Source organism: Oryctolagus cuniculus, chromosome 2, assembly GCF_964237555.1.
Source record: "Oryctolagus cuniculus chromosome 2, mOryCun1.1, whole genome shotgun sequence".
NCBI lineage: Eukaryota > Metazoa > Chordata > Mammalia > Lagomorpha > Leporidae > Oryctolagus > Oryctolagus cuniculus.
In genome coordinates this window covers 46,934,329-46,948,068 of record NC_091433.1, presented here as the reverse complement: position 1 = coordinate 46,948,068, position 13,740 = coordinate 46,934,329, and the positions used below count along the sequence as shown (strand labels likewise).

Sequence of the window (13,740 nt, the reverse complement as noted above, 5' to 3'; positions counted from 1 at the left end):
ACCTCTTTCTCTTGCCCTGGACAATCTCACCCATTCCCGTGGTTTCAGATGCCACCCTCGAAGTGTAGCCCCAAAGTGGTTCAGGCCACTTTGACGAGCTTCAATCCCCACTCCTTCCAGGGTGCAGGAGGGGACAGGTTAAGGAGGCCCTTTGCACAGGTGAGCAGGATGAGGGCAGTGGTCTGGAAAGAAAGCGATGACTAGGCTGGCGCTTGGGAGGGTTCCCAGCACGTGGAGGTGGCGTGGCTCTGGGGTGAGGCTGAGGCAGCAGGAGGGTGGAAGGTGACTCCTGGTGCCTGAGCTCTGTTGTTGCCACTCATGGAAGACCATGGAGGGCGGCTGGGGAGCCGCGTGGTGGTGCAGGGTCCTGGCCCCGGGTCTGGGCTGGGTCGGACAGCCGAGTGGGAAGGTTAAACAGGCAGAGAGGACATGTGCTCAAAGTCTTCTTTCCTTCCGGTTCCTCCTCCTGGTGACCCAAGCCTCCCAGCGCAGCCTGCTGCCAGCCTGCGACACAGTGAGAGTGGACAAACAGGAAGTGCTTTTCCTGGGGCTGGTCCTTGCCACAACCCACGAGCAGTCATGGGCAGCATCTCTCAGGGCGTCTCCATAGAACTCCAGGGTCCCTGAGGGCATTTCGGATTGGTGTTTGAAAAGGCAGCTAACAGGCTGCATTGTATGACCTGGTCTCCTTTGCTGCTCATGGACACAATGTAAGGAAACCTGGAGGTGGAGCTGGCCACCTCAGAGAGTTTCTTAAGGCCCATTTTATTAAAAAAAACATAGCAAGAGCGACACAACCCCTGTGGTGCTGTGATTCTAGGAGCTAGGTCCTCAGGCTTCAAAAGAAACGTTGAATTCAACAACCTCCAACAGCTGGAGCTCAGAAACCCGGCCTTGCAGAGATGAAGTTGTAGTTCATAAATGTGACCACATGGGGGCAGCATACACAAACTCACCTGTCTTAAACCAATCTGTTGGTTTTGCTGAGTTCCCAGTGCCACCGCCCTGGTCCAGACCCTCCACAGCTCACTTAGGTATCTAACCTCATACCCCTCCAACTTCCCTCCATCATTCCCATGTGCAGGAGTAGGGATGAGCCACCCAACACATGCAGCCACCTCACAATTCCCTTTTTGTGACTTACCCACCCCATGTCCTCATGAACCTTCCTTGTCAACATCAGTTTACCCCTGCCACTTGCCTTGTGTCTCCAAGTCATAGCCAGAGTGCCCCACTTGGTCATCTTCCGGCCGCTGTGAAGCCACCAACATTATCTCCAAGATCCCAAACAGCAATCAGTGGGCGGGATGAACCAGGAGGGGCTCCAGCTGTCAGAGCGGATAAACCGTGAGTGGCCAGGGTGGGGCAGGTGGGCCTCGGCTTCAGAGGTCCTGATTTTCAGTAGACCCAGAGAGGCACCCAGGTAACAGCTACAAGGAGTCCACTGATTATACATTGAGAAACATTGACTTCAGGCTTTCTTAAATAATCCAAGTCTCTGGAATTCAGTACAGTCATGTAAAGTGTGTGCTTCCTTGGCACTTAGACCAAGTGCTGGTCTTCCCTGCTGTCCTCCTGGGACAGCTGATCTGCGTTTGGGATGGAGGGAGGTGAGGCAGTATTATCAAAACAGTCCCTCATGCCTGGCTGTCACGTGTGGCTGAGTAACATAATGTTGCACAACTCCAGGGGGCGCCATTCCCAGAGCCTGCATTGCCAATAACATCCTCTAGAACTGTGTTGCTGCACTGGTTCCCAAGTCAGATTCCAATCCTCCACTGATGCAGAATAGAGAAGTCTGGGGCAGGGGCTCTGCAGAGGAACCGGGAGGCTGGGCAGCACTGAGTCCATCCCAGCTCTCTGACTTTCCACGGAGTCCAGGTCGCCTCCTCCTGCAGAGGAGAGTCTGGGATCTTTCTGTGATAGGGCAGAAGTGCTGCCAGGTACCACGAGGCCCCGCCTCCAATCTCACTGCCCTACAGCCTGAGAGAAGCGGCCAGCCTCTCTCTGGGCAGCAAAGTGAGTTGATGTGTACATGCCCCCAGCAGGGCTGGCCTCTCATGTGCCCCATCACTGCTCCGGGACTGTTCCTTGTCCAACCCTCTGGCCCCACCCCCCGCTCCCCATTCATCCCACCTCCCATGCCTAGAAAGGGAGCTGGGGTTGCTTTAGGATGTGGAGCGACCTGGGCACAGGTGCTGACAGCATGGGACAAGTAGTGTCTCCCAATCTAAAGCGAGGCCTCCAAAAGGCTGCAGGTGGAGTGGGAGGGAGTGCAGGGTGGGGCCTCTCACAACGGGCGGGGAACATCCCCGGATCCCGCTGGGCACTGGTGGGGGGTGTTAGAGGTGGGCCGGGCAGCTCTGGGAATTGGTGGCAGCGTCTATTTCAGAGTTTATGGTAAGAGGCTGGCGCAGGCACACAGACAACATACCCCACCCTTTAAGGAAGTGGGGAGGAGAGCAGGAGGGGTGTGGTTAACAGCCGGGAGCAGGAGTGGGAAAACACCAACCTGTCAGCCCTCTCACTCAGCCACGGCCGCGGGCCGCCGCGCACCCTACCTGCCGCTGCCCCCGACGCACCTGGACCTGCCGCAGCCCCCGACGCACCTGGAGCCGTCGCTGAAGCCCGCGTCTCGCTTCCTGTGAGTCCACTGTTGCAATTCGGGGCTGAGCGCCGGGGGCCAGAAGTTGTTGGAGGCTTGACGGGGTGGACAGGGACTGGGGTGGGGGGTGGCGTGGAGTGGGGCGGTGACAACTCCGGGCTTTGGGCACCTGGACCGGACTGCGAGTTCCTGGAAAGGCAGTCACGCACCCAGGAAGTGCGCGTCCGACGCCCGCTAGCCTTCAGTGGCCGGCAGGAGAGGGGTGCTATTTTTGGAGTTCATTTGCGACTGAAGCCTGTTTGCCTGTCTGTGTCGTCTTTACCTAGTCAGACAGCGGAGGCGGGGGTGGGGGGCCCGGCGCGCCCTAAGGGTCGGCTCTGAGAATCCAACTCGGGCTGCTGCCCGGAGCTCCGCCCTAGCGGCCCTGCCGCTGCTCCCTCGCGGGTCAGCGCCCCTTCCTGGGGTCACTTTCTCCCACCCCCAACTCCCCCTGCCAGGGCATCTCAGGAACCCAGTCTCTGCTGGACCCTGCGAAGAGGGCCACAGGCGCAGGGCTGCATGTGCGTGTGTGCCGTGCGGACTAAAGTTTCCGCATTCGCCACACGCGTTCTTGGAGAAGCTGCCTTCTGAATGCCGCGCAAGGGTTAAGTTCTCGGCCACCTCCTCCCGCTGCAGGCGGTTCGTGGGCGAAGCTTTGCTGGGGGCAGGGAGGGGGCATTGGAGCTTATGGGCGGTGTTCTGAGACCGGAAGGGCCCTGCCACCTGCCCTAACTCCCAGCCTTGCGACATGGGCCCCCCCAACCCAGGCCCCGGCGCCCCCCACCCGCCATGGGAGCTAAGTCCACGGGGCCAATTCCAGGGGCTGGAGGGGGTGGAACAGGAGCAGAAGGTGGGTCCCGGGGGTGCTACTGGCCGGCAGCAGCACTCAGAAGCCGGGGTGGGGGTGGGGGAAGAACCCAATGCAGATCCTTAGCTGCAGGTGGGCGCTGTGGGCAGCGCACAGGGCCGTGAGCAGGGTCGCTGGTGCCATGGGGCTCTCCACGTCGGGGCTTCTCTCTGCTAACCTTTAGGCTGTTGCTGATCCAAGCCCCTGCTTTCCTCAGCTACTCTGGGGGTTAGAGGGAAGGAAGGCAGGGCCATGCGAAAGTGACTCAAGACAGAAGGGCGGAAGTAAGTAGTCACATTCAGGAGACCAGCTTTGGCTAGATAGTCTTCGTTCATTCCAGCAGCCCCTACTGGGTTCCCACCTGCAGCCAGGAGCTAGGGGTAGGTGTGGGGAGATGAGTGTGGGTCCTGCTCACCAGGGCAGCCCTGTAAGCGGTGGGGGCTGCCAGGGGAAGGGTCAGGTTGCAACCCACACAGTGCAGGAATGGGGTGGGAGGAGCTGGTCCGGTGGCCAGAAAGGCTCCCTGGCAGGAGTGAGTCTAAGAACTGCAGGAACCAGGGGAATGAGCAGGAGAGGAGGGAATGGCACAGACCCCTGCGAGTGCAAAGACCCGGGGCCGGGGACCCCGGGATAGACGCGGTGGGAGACCAGATGCAGCATGACACATCCAGGATATTGAAAGTAGCTCAGCGTGTTCTGAGCCCCCACAGTGCAGGGGCGAGGTAACTGCACACAGCTCCAGAGGGCCTGGGAAGCCATGCTTGGCTGCCATGGCAACTCCTGTTGGAGCAAGGCTTGGGACCTGGAGCCAGGCATGGCTTCCCAGCAGGCTTCCCACTGCAGGTTGGGGTTGCCAGATTTAGCAGTCCCCTTTGAATTTCACAGAAGCCCTGAGTGTTTTTTCCAGTGCAAGTATATCCCATGCAATACTTGGGACGTACTTATCCTCAGACAGTAGTCAGCATTTATCTGAAGTTCAGGGTTGACTCGGTGTGCTGGGTTTATCTGGCAATGCTGCTCTCGGAGAAAGCTGCAGCTGGGGCTATGCTAGGAAGTCCAGGCTAGGAACTGCCTGGGCACCCTGAGAACTAACTCCAGACATATTTCTCTTGTGTGAGTCCTTCTGATTCCATTTTTAGGTTTCTTCACTGCTTGACCATGCTATTATATATATATATATAATGTATAACATATATAATATGTATAATATAAATGTTTTATATATAATATATATATATAGAGAGAGAGAGAGAGAGCCCAGTTATTTTGGTCTTGCAATTTTCCTCCCCTCTGACCCACTTCCAAGGGAGGAGACAGCCAATGCCGCACTCCCAGGGAATGGTTCCCCTTTGGATTACCCGAAGGGAAACAGTGAGTGACTTACAGGAGAACCCACATCAAACACCCCGCACTGTGCCTTTCCCACACCAATGCCCCATAAAATCGGGTGGTCATTCCTGCCAGTTTTGTAATGAGTTCCTTATTAGAGAAATAGTGCTCAGGGGTAGATGAAGTAAGAGGCCTCCGGAATTGTCGGCTGACTTTAATAGAAGCATTTGTAAGAACAAATTAGGGGCCTCCTCAAGAGGAACCTGGAGGAAGTTAAGAATTTCTTAAGAGAAACAGGAAATGGAAAGTGTGTCTCTCTGTGGGAACCGGTAGGTTATAAATGGTCCTCCTTGCCAGGGGCTGAGTCTTCCCCAACCCCCTTACCCCAGGGGTAAGCTTTTTGTTCCCAGTCCCTAAAAGCAGCCTTTGCCAGGAATCCTCCAGAGGGGTGCCCCATGGACAAAACATTCAAATGAGCTGTGCATGCATAGCTGAATGGTCAAGGTTATGATAAGGTCTGCAGAAAAAGACACACGTGTCCCTCGGCTCACCCTAGCAGTCCCTGTGTGGCTGGAGCACTTCTGCAGGGTCTCAAGGGAGATAGCTTTCCACAGGCAGTGCGTGCTGATGTGGGCGCAGTTTGGGAACACACCAGGGTTCTCAGAAGGCGTGGTTCCTCCTCTCAGCCTAGCCAGGACGGACCCAACACACTTGACACTCTGCAGCACTCAGGGCGTAAGCTCACGTGTGTGGCCTTCCTGGCGCTGGGCATCTCTCAGAGGTACACCCTCTCACCTGTTCAGCCCAGCCCTTCCCACTGCACCTGCCATCTGCGGCTCAGTTCACAGGCCCCCTGGAGGAGTCTGCCTGGTAGCACTTGACTTTTCATGGTGACACCTTAGTTCCGTGTGCCCTGAATACTGCAAAGACAGCAGGTCCCCTGGGGTCTCTCCCCATGGCAGAGGTCTCTCAGCTCCCAGTTAGTCCCTTGTCCAGAAGTCTTGTGTCTTGGGAACATGTGGCCCTGCTGCCCAGGTGAGAGGGAACCTGAGGTGGCCGCACAGGGGTGACTGGTGGAGAGGTGCACAGGTGGGATGTGCTTGGGCCCTGACGCATGGGAAAGAGCAGTCTTGGGGCCAGTACTTGCGGCGTAGCGGGTAACGCCTCCCCCCGAATGCTGGCATCCCATGTGGATGCCCGTTCGAGTCCTGGCTGCTCCACTTCCAATGCAGTTCCCTACTGATATGCCCGGGAAAGCAGCAGAAGATGGCTCAAGTGGTTGGGCCCCTGCCACCCACATGGGAGCCCCGAAGGAAGCTCCTGGCTCCTGGCTCCTGGCTTCTGCCTGGGCCAGTGCTGGCTCTTGCAGCCATCTGGGGAGTGAACTAGCACATCTGTCTGTCTCTCCTCTCCCTCTCTGTAAATCTGACTTTAGAAAAATAAATAAATACCTCTTTAAAAACAAAAACAAGAGCAGTCTTGCTGGCCTGGCGATCAGTACTGTCTCACAGCATGTGGGCCTTGGCAGGGCAGAGGATGGGAGATGGACATTGGCAGCAGTCCCTGCAACACCAGTGTGCTTTTCTCACCCACACAGTTGGGTGGTCAAGATTCCAGGCCGGGAGTCTGCCTGGGTTCCAACCCCAGCCCTGGGATGCCCTGCGTGGCCATAGACAGATCGTTGGGCATTAGCTTTTTCATCTGTAAAATGGGGAGGGTAGCAGGTCATTTGGTGCAGAAGGAGTGAGATCTTATAGACCAGAGTCATAATCAACAGGTCAGCAGGCACAAACGCCTGGGCACAGATCAGACATGGCTGACAGTGGCCATTGCCCTGAGCGGGATGGAGAGGCCCCTGCTGTGCCCGGGGTCACCCCCGGGTGTTGGATCATGGAAGGCTAGGAGTGGAGGAGGCCAGCTTTTAGGGGACTGGGAACATGGACGTTTACCAATGCGTATGGATTATTTTAATGTTGGAGCACCCAGGTGGCATTATGCACTAGCTTACTTAACAGTAGCCTCAGCTGTACATAAAACGGCCTGCTAACGGGCACATGGAGGCATCCCATGATGTGAGCTCTGGCCGTGTCTGCAGCGCGATGTTCTTGTTCTTAGGACTCAAGCATTCTTCCAAAAGCCCGAAGACGGCTGCTCGCAGGTACCTGCTTCCCAGATGCCGTCAGGTGAACAGTGCTCACTCTGCCCACCTCTCTCCCAATCCGTGGAGCTCGGGAGCAGCTGGCTGGGCCTCCTGACTTCTTCTCCAGTCTGCAGCTGCCCCTAAGGCCCTGGGGGCTGAACGACCCCCGGGGGCGCTCCCACAGGAAATGGCCCCCCTTCAAGCTGTGTGCAGGGCTCTGAGCAATGTGAGGGGGTGGCAGTGGGGGCGGGGGCAGCTTTTGAGTCACCGCGCTGTTCCCCAAGGCGTAATTATTACTCACGATGACAGCTTGATGAAGACAGCAGACTCCAGGCTGCACACGCCGATGTCCTTTTTCCCTCGCCGCGAGGGGCCGGTGGATAGGCGTGCAGGTTTTTGTTTTGCTACAGTGGGTTGCAGGAACGGACCCTGCTCTGGTTTCCCGGGTCTCTCTCACGTGCTCCCTTTTCCCCAGTGAGTGCAGCTCTGATAAGGCAGCCGGTCAGTGCGATTAGGACTAAGATCAACACGGCCAGTCAGCCAGTCGCCATGGACGTGGAACGGGGAGCCTTCGCTTTCTCTCTTGGCCGCCCTCTGCCGTCATTGCTCCCCTCTCGGCTTCTCTCTTCCATTTCATGTGCTGAAATCCACCCACACGGAATCTGGCAGTGTCACTCACAAAAGACAGGGCGCTCCAGCCAACCCACCTCCCCCAGGATTTAGAACTCGGTGTCCTGACTCATGGGCTGGTCTCCTTTTAAAGTGGGTCAGTTCTCCGGGCAATCTTGAGGGTACCAGGAAGACAGTCTGCCCCTTTCAAGCTCCCCCCTCCCCCCGGGAGCCTTCCATGTGCTTCTCTGAGACTCCCCTGCACCGCGGTGGTTGCCCTGGGGCTCATCTGGCCTCCCAGGAATTCTGCCCTGACTTTGGCTTTGACCCTCCAAAGGGTCCTTTCCCTCCTGCTAGACCATGTGGCTATAGTCCTGGGTCACCTGGAGCAGCCCAGGTTCCTGGTTTCTAAATGAGCATACCTAGCCCCATCCCACTACTTCCTCCTCAACTCCGGCTGCTTCTCTTTGTTCTGCTGTGGCCTCACCTCAGCTTGGCCATACCACCTCCAGTTCCTGCTGCGGGCAAGGCGCCAGAGATGGGAGTCCCCTTGCATCGTCACAGCCACTCTTAGCAGCATCCGCGGTACGTCCCCTCTGCTGTCGACCCAGGTGCTCGGCCCTGACGCACGGCAGTGGCCACAGAGGCAGCTGTAAGTGGCTCACCACAAGCTCCAGCTCCCACGCCCCCAGCTCAGTGTGGGCAGCCCATGTGGGAGGAGGATCCAGGCTCGGGGCCCTGGGCTGTGCTATAGACTCTTCCACTTGGCTAGCAATGTGATGTCAGCACATCTCTTTGACATCATAAATATGTGGATTTGATCATGAATGTAGCCGAATGTTTCTCTCTGTCTCCACCAGCTTCCTTCTCAGGGGATAGTCATTGTCCCCAGATCTGTGGGACTGTATCTCTTTCTGTCAAATTTACATTCTGGTAGGAAAGGTAATATATGCAGATAAATAACTAAAACAAGACCTAGACATAAAAGAGTCATGAAATGCTAAGAGATTAGAGGACCGAGGCTCCTTCTGGCTGAGGACTCTGGGAGGGCTTTCTGGAGGAGGTGACCTTGGGGAAGCTCTGACAGGTCAGGTGGGAGAGGGCCTAGGAACACAGGATGTAGTTGTGATGAAAGAAGAGAGTTAACAGAAGCAGAGAGGTGGAAAGGCGTGGTTTCAGTGACTCATTCGGGGTGGGGCCAGGGGTAGCAAAAGATACAGGTGGAGGTAAGATAAGGGCTGAACACTGAGTGGAAGAGCCTGCATCTTCCTGAAAGCCAGGCCTTTACTGGGCGGGCGGTGAGGAACTGTTGAAGGTGCTGCCGGGGGCTTAGACGCCCTCAAGAGTGCCTTATAGGGGAAAGAGCTTGGACTTGCACGGGTGGGAGCCTGCTCTCAGAGTGCAGACCCTGGGAGTGACTCAGGGTGGTGGGGGTCCTGGGGAGTTCCCACAGGTCAAGGGGAGGCTGCCACCCTCTTTGAGTATACGCTGACCCCGGATGAATGGCTGCGGGCTGACGGGAGCCTCACGTGGTTTAGGTTGGGTGAGTGACTTGCCACTGTGCTCCATCCTTCCTTTCTTTGTGTTCTGGATTCACATATCAGTCCCTCCCCCGGGGCCTCCCCTGTGCTCGGCGCCAGTTTCTGCAAGGCGCTCTGACCATGTGGTCAGGAATGTGCACTTAGATGTGCAGCCTCTCACCCTCCTCACCTGCCGCCGGCCCCAGCCGCCCTCCTGGCTTCCGCCCCCCGCGTCCAGGAGTCTGCAGGCCATCTACACTGGAGCGGCTCATCTTCCTAAACGCCTCGGCTCAGCAACTAGACCCGTCTCTCTCTCCAGACAGTCTCCTCCCCTGCATCGCTGCCTCTCCCGTGCAGTCATCTCCCACACACTCTGGGCTGAAACCTGAGCCTTCGCTCTGCCGCCCTGCTCTGCTCCTCTCCTGCCCTGCTCTGCTCCTCTCCTGCCCGTCAGTAAACCCTGTAGATTCTTTCTTCATGCCTCTCCTTCCTTTTCGGCAGCCCCTGCCCCAGCCTAAGCCGTATCACCTAATGTTGCCCAGAGGTTTCTCTTCCTCCTAGCTCTGCCTCCCTCAGCAGCTCCCCAGTGCCTCTAGGTGGATCCAGACCCCTTGAATTTACCCCTCCATTCCTTCCTCAACCCCACTGACATCTGTCCCTCACAACCAGGGTCCTGTCCCATCCACCTTTCCCAGGCCTGCTGACTTCGCCCAGGCTCAGCTCCCTGGGGAGCCTGAGCCCCCTCTGCAGCCTCTAGGTTCCTGCGCATCCTCTAAGCTCCCAGGCAGGCAGTGCTGTTCACTTTGTCCTCCTGCCTGGTGCCCAGTGCCCTCAGATGACAAGGACTGGAGAGTCAGTTTCCCCTGGGGCCAGAGAAATATGAGCCTTCCTCCCCAGCACACTCACGCCTGGCTCACCTGCGCCAGACACAGACGTCGGCTTCCTCATTCCCTAAACCTGGCGTCACACACCGGTTGCGACAGAGCAGGGTCCACCTCCCAAGCCTCTTCAACGCTTGCCTTGGGCCCACAATGCCCTCCTTGGCCCCTGAAGGCAGAGATTTCCTGTAGCCCAGCGAGAGGACATCAGAGCTGGAGAGCAGGCGCTCGGGAATCCCTTCACTAAGCCACTCCCGAATCTCGCTAAGCCTTGCCTTTCCCTTTCCCTCACCCCCCTGCTCTGGAGGCCAGGCCGAAGGACAGGAGAGTTAGGCGGCCTTGGTAGAGGGTGACATTGCATCAGGAATCCGGGGACAGATTGACAAGGCAGAGATGGCCAGTTTTAAGGCACCTGGACTTTGGCCTAGTGGTGTGCACACACCTGTTGCCTGCCGTGGTCGCTGGACTCTTCAGCCCCTACAGCCCCATGATGTGCAACTGCTTGGTGCAAAGCAGCTCCTTTGTCTGCTCGGCAGGGCCCCCCTCTATCCCCAGAGTGACCTCTGGGCCCACTCCATTCTTGACCTGGTTCTAGAGAAATATACTTCCTGTTCCTATTTGCTAAACACCCAGCCCCCAGCCTCTGGGGGGTATCCACCTCTGGGGGGTGCCTGCAGGGTGCTGAGCACTGCTGCTCTGGGACCCCAGGACAGTGAGCCCAGGGCTGGCCACTGCTTCCTCACGGTCCCACTCTGTGCTCTCAGGTGGGTCACTGGGGCCAGCTGGTTCCGGCCTTGGCTTCTTCATTTGTATGTATCATAAAGGGGCTTGGGGACTTTTTAACAAATGGAAAACTTTCTTCAACATGGATTTTAGGCAAAAGACCAATATATGAGCATATCTCAAAACGTCTGTGGAGAAATGGAATTAAAATATGCAAGATTTTTGGCAAAAAAAAATTAGAGCTCCATGAATAATTTTTTCATAATACACATTTTCTATGAACTTTTTGAAGACTGAATCTCGTATGTGTGGATTTTGAAAAATTTTAGCACCAAAATAAGCTTAGCTTTTAAATCTATTTTTCTGCAAACATTTTGAAGTCGCTTCCTATATCCCCGGTAAAGTTAGGCCCCTCTAGGATTGAAGGGAGGAGGGGAGGTCCCTCCAGACCCTCAGCTCTCCTCCACAGGGGCCCCTGCAGCCCCTGGATCTTCTGGGGTCCAGGTCACCTGGAATCCATTCCAGTTCTCGAGTTCATGGGGCCCCTGTTGCGTATGTGTGATGGGAACAGGGGGATGGGCCCAGGTGCAAAGAGATCCTGAGAAGAACAGTCTCAAAGCAGGAAATCCAGCCTGGTGTAGCTACTGTGCGGGGAGAGGTGGTGCATGTGGACTCTCTGAAAGCAGATGCAGAAATTCCACCGCTAAGCAAATCCGTGCGTTTATGAGAATAAAGCCCAGAGCTTTCATCCAGCTCCAAGGAGCCTGTGATCCCAAAGGGTTAAGCACGACTCATAGGAGATGTTATCACCAGTGTTATGAACCTTTCGTAAAAAGGACCTCAAATTTGAGTCCCTCTTCAATTTAGACAAACCAGGCTGCAAGCCCCATGAGGACAGAACCATATCGGTACTGAGAGTTACAGTTATGTCCCAAGGACACAACCTGGTGCCCAAATACACAGCTGGCATCTGATCCGTACCCTGTGTGCCTGACCATAAGGCTTCTCTGTTCTCCTAATAAAGAGGGCTGTTTAAAAGCTAGTTTGCACAGATAAACTTTTTAGGATAATACTTAATGTGTTATTTTAGTGATTCATTTTAAATAACATAGCTTATCAGATACTGCAGGAGCTTAAAAATGCGGTTATTTCACAACTCTCCCTGCTGTGAACGTTGCAACAGCTCACCCCGCCTCTGACCTGGGTGTCCTCGCTCTAGGATCCTTTCTGCAGCTGCTCCCCGTGCTCTGCGGATCCCTTCAACTCTGCCGTCTAAAGAGACTCAGCTGCTCCGTATTAATCCAAAAGATGTTTCTTTTTAATTATAGCTTTTTTTTTATAGAATTCATATAGAATCCAATTCACCCTTTTAAAATGTACAAGCTTTAGTATATTCAGAGTTGTGCAGCCATCACCACCGACTGCAGAATGTTTTCATTCCTGCAGACAGAAAACTCTCGCACTAGCAGCCACGCCCCATTCTTCCTCTGCCCCAGTTTGCCTCTTCTGGACCTCCTGTGTCCTTAGAATCACACGGTGTTGCCGTCTTCTGTGACTGGCTCCCTTCACTTAGCAAGACGTTTTGGAACTTCGTCTACACAGGAGCAACCATCAATCCTTCATTCCTTTTTTTTTTTTTAATTGATGTCTACTATTTCATTGTATATATTCACCTCCTTTTGTTGCCCATTCATCCTTTGATGAACATTTGTGCTGTTTCCATGTTTTGACCACTAGGACTCATGCTGCTATGAACATTCGTGTCTCCGTGTCTGCATGGACATATGTTCCCACTTCTCTTGGTTATCAACTTCAGAGTGCAAGCCTGGGTCATGTGGCAGCTCTACATTTAACATCTTGAGGAGCTGCTAAACTGTTACAGCATTGCATCAGCTTACATTCAGCCGTTCCAACTTTCCACGTTCTTGTCAACACTTGTTCTTGTCTGTAATTCTTATGTGAACCATCCTGTGGGGATGCAGTGGTATCTTATTGTGGTTTTCACTTGCATTTCCCTGATGACTAATGGTATTGAGCATATTTTCATGTACTTATTGGCCATTTGTGTATCTTCTTTGGAGAAATGCCTAGTCAGATCTTTTAGAAGGTATTTGTTTTTGATGTCCACAATGTAACCACTTAGTACATGGCTTTAAAAATTTTATCTTTAAAGGCTTTTTTTCCCAACATTCAACATTTGCAACCTGGATGATGCTATGCCCTCAAAAAAGGTACTGAGTCTGTATTATAGTATCATGCTTGCTTTTTTAAAAAAAGAAAAAAGAACAATTCTATCCAGTGACTTTTGTAAGTATCAAAAACTAGAACTGAATGAAGTGGTTTCAGGCTAATATTTTGTCCAAAACAGTATATATTTGTTCAGAACGAGGGACTCGAAGGAGAAACTCATAATATGAAAGATTTTCTAAGGACTTGGATATAAACTTCCTCTTCTGTGACAAATAATTTGGGAAGGGAGAAAGCTTCACCTTCTATTCAAGTGTTTGTGATATTTAAAAATCAATAGATGAATGGATGGATGGATGGATGGATAATGTATGGATGAGATGAATGAATGAACAAAAGAAAGAATGCACCAAGTAAAACAGTTAACAACTTTGTGATGACTTAATCACAACCCTGTTTCCCTGTTCATTCAGGATTTTCTAATTCCTAGGTAAAAACCAGCTTTGGTCTTTAATTTGCATTTCACAGGCTTATATATAAAATTGTTTGAAAAACAAGTTTGTGATTACAGGCTGGAAACTAGGCCAGGTATTTCCTGCGGTCCAGAATATCTTTGTCATCTTCCTTTAGGAGCAGAACCTGAAGGGGCTGAGACGCCCAGAGATGGTTGAGAGGACAGTGGAATGTGGTTCAGGTTCTCAGTCCTCAGGGATTCGTGCTCGGATTTTCCTGGGATTTGCTTTGTTCAGGTCCAGTCCACCACCACCCGTCCCATGAGCATGAGGACTTTGGGGCTGCCCTGGCCCTCAAGGCCGCTCCTCTTGCCTGGGGGTGGCACTGTCTCTGATCCACTTCGGGACCAC

The 13,740-nt window shown here is 54.1% G+C and overlaps 1 protein-coding gene across 4 annotated transcripts in view; it reads left to right on the top strand.

The window, feature by feature from the left end:
• Positions 1–1,136: 1,136 nt before the first annotated feature.
• The window catches only part of PTK2B (protein tyrosine kinase 2 beta), a 125,904-nt gene continuing 113,300 nt past the window's right edge, over positions 1,137–13,740 (top strand). Inside the window, exons 1-2 of one of the 4 annotated variants that reach the window (XM_051831886.2) lie at positions 1,137–1,347; positions 2,533–2,644. The gene's annotated coding sequence lies outside the window, so the exon portion shown is untranslated. Of the gene's footprint in view, positions 1,348–2,417; positions 2,645–13,740 lie in introns of those variants that run through there. The other 3 variants (XM_051831897.2, XM_051831890.2, XM_051831880.2) reach the window with 3 other exon arrangements.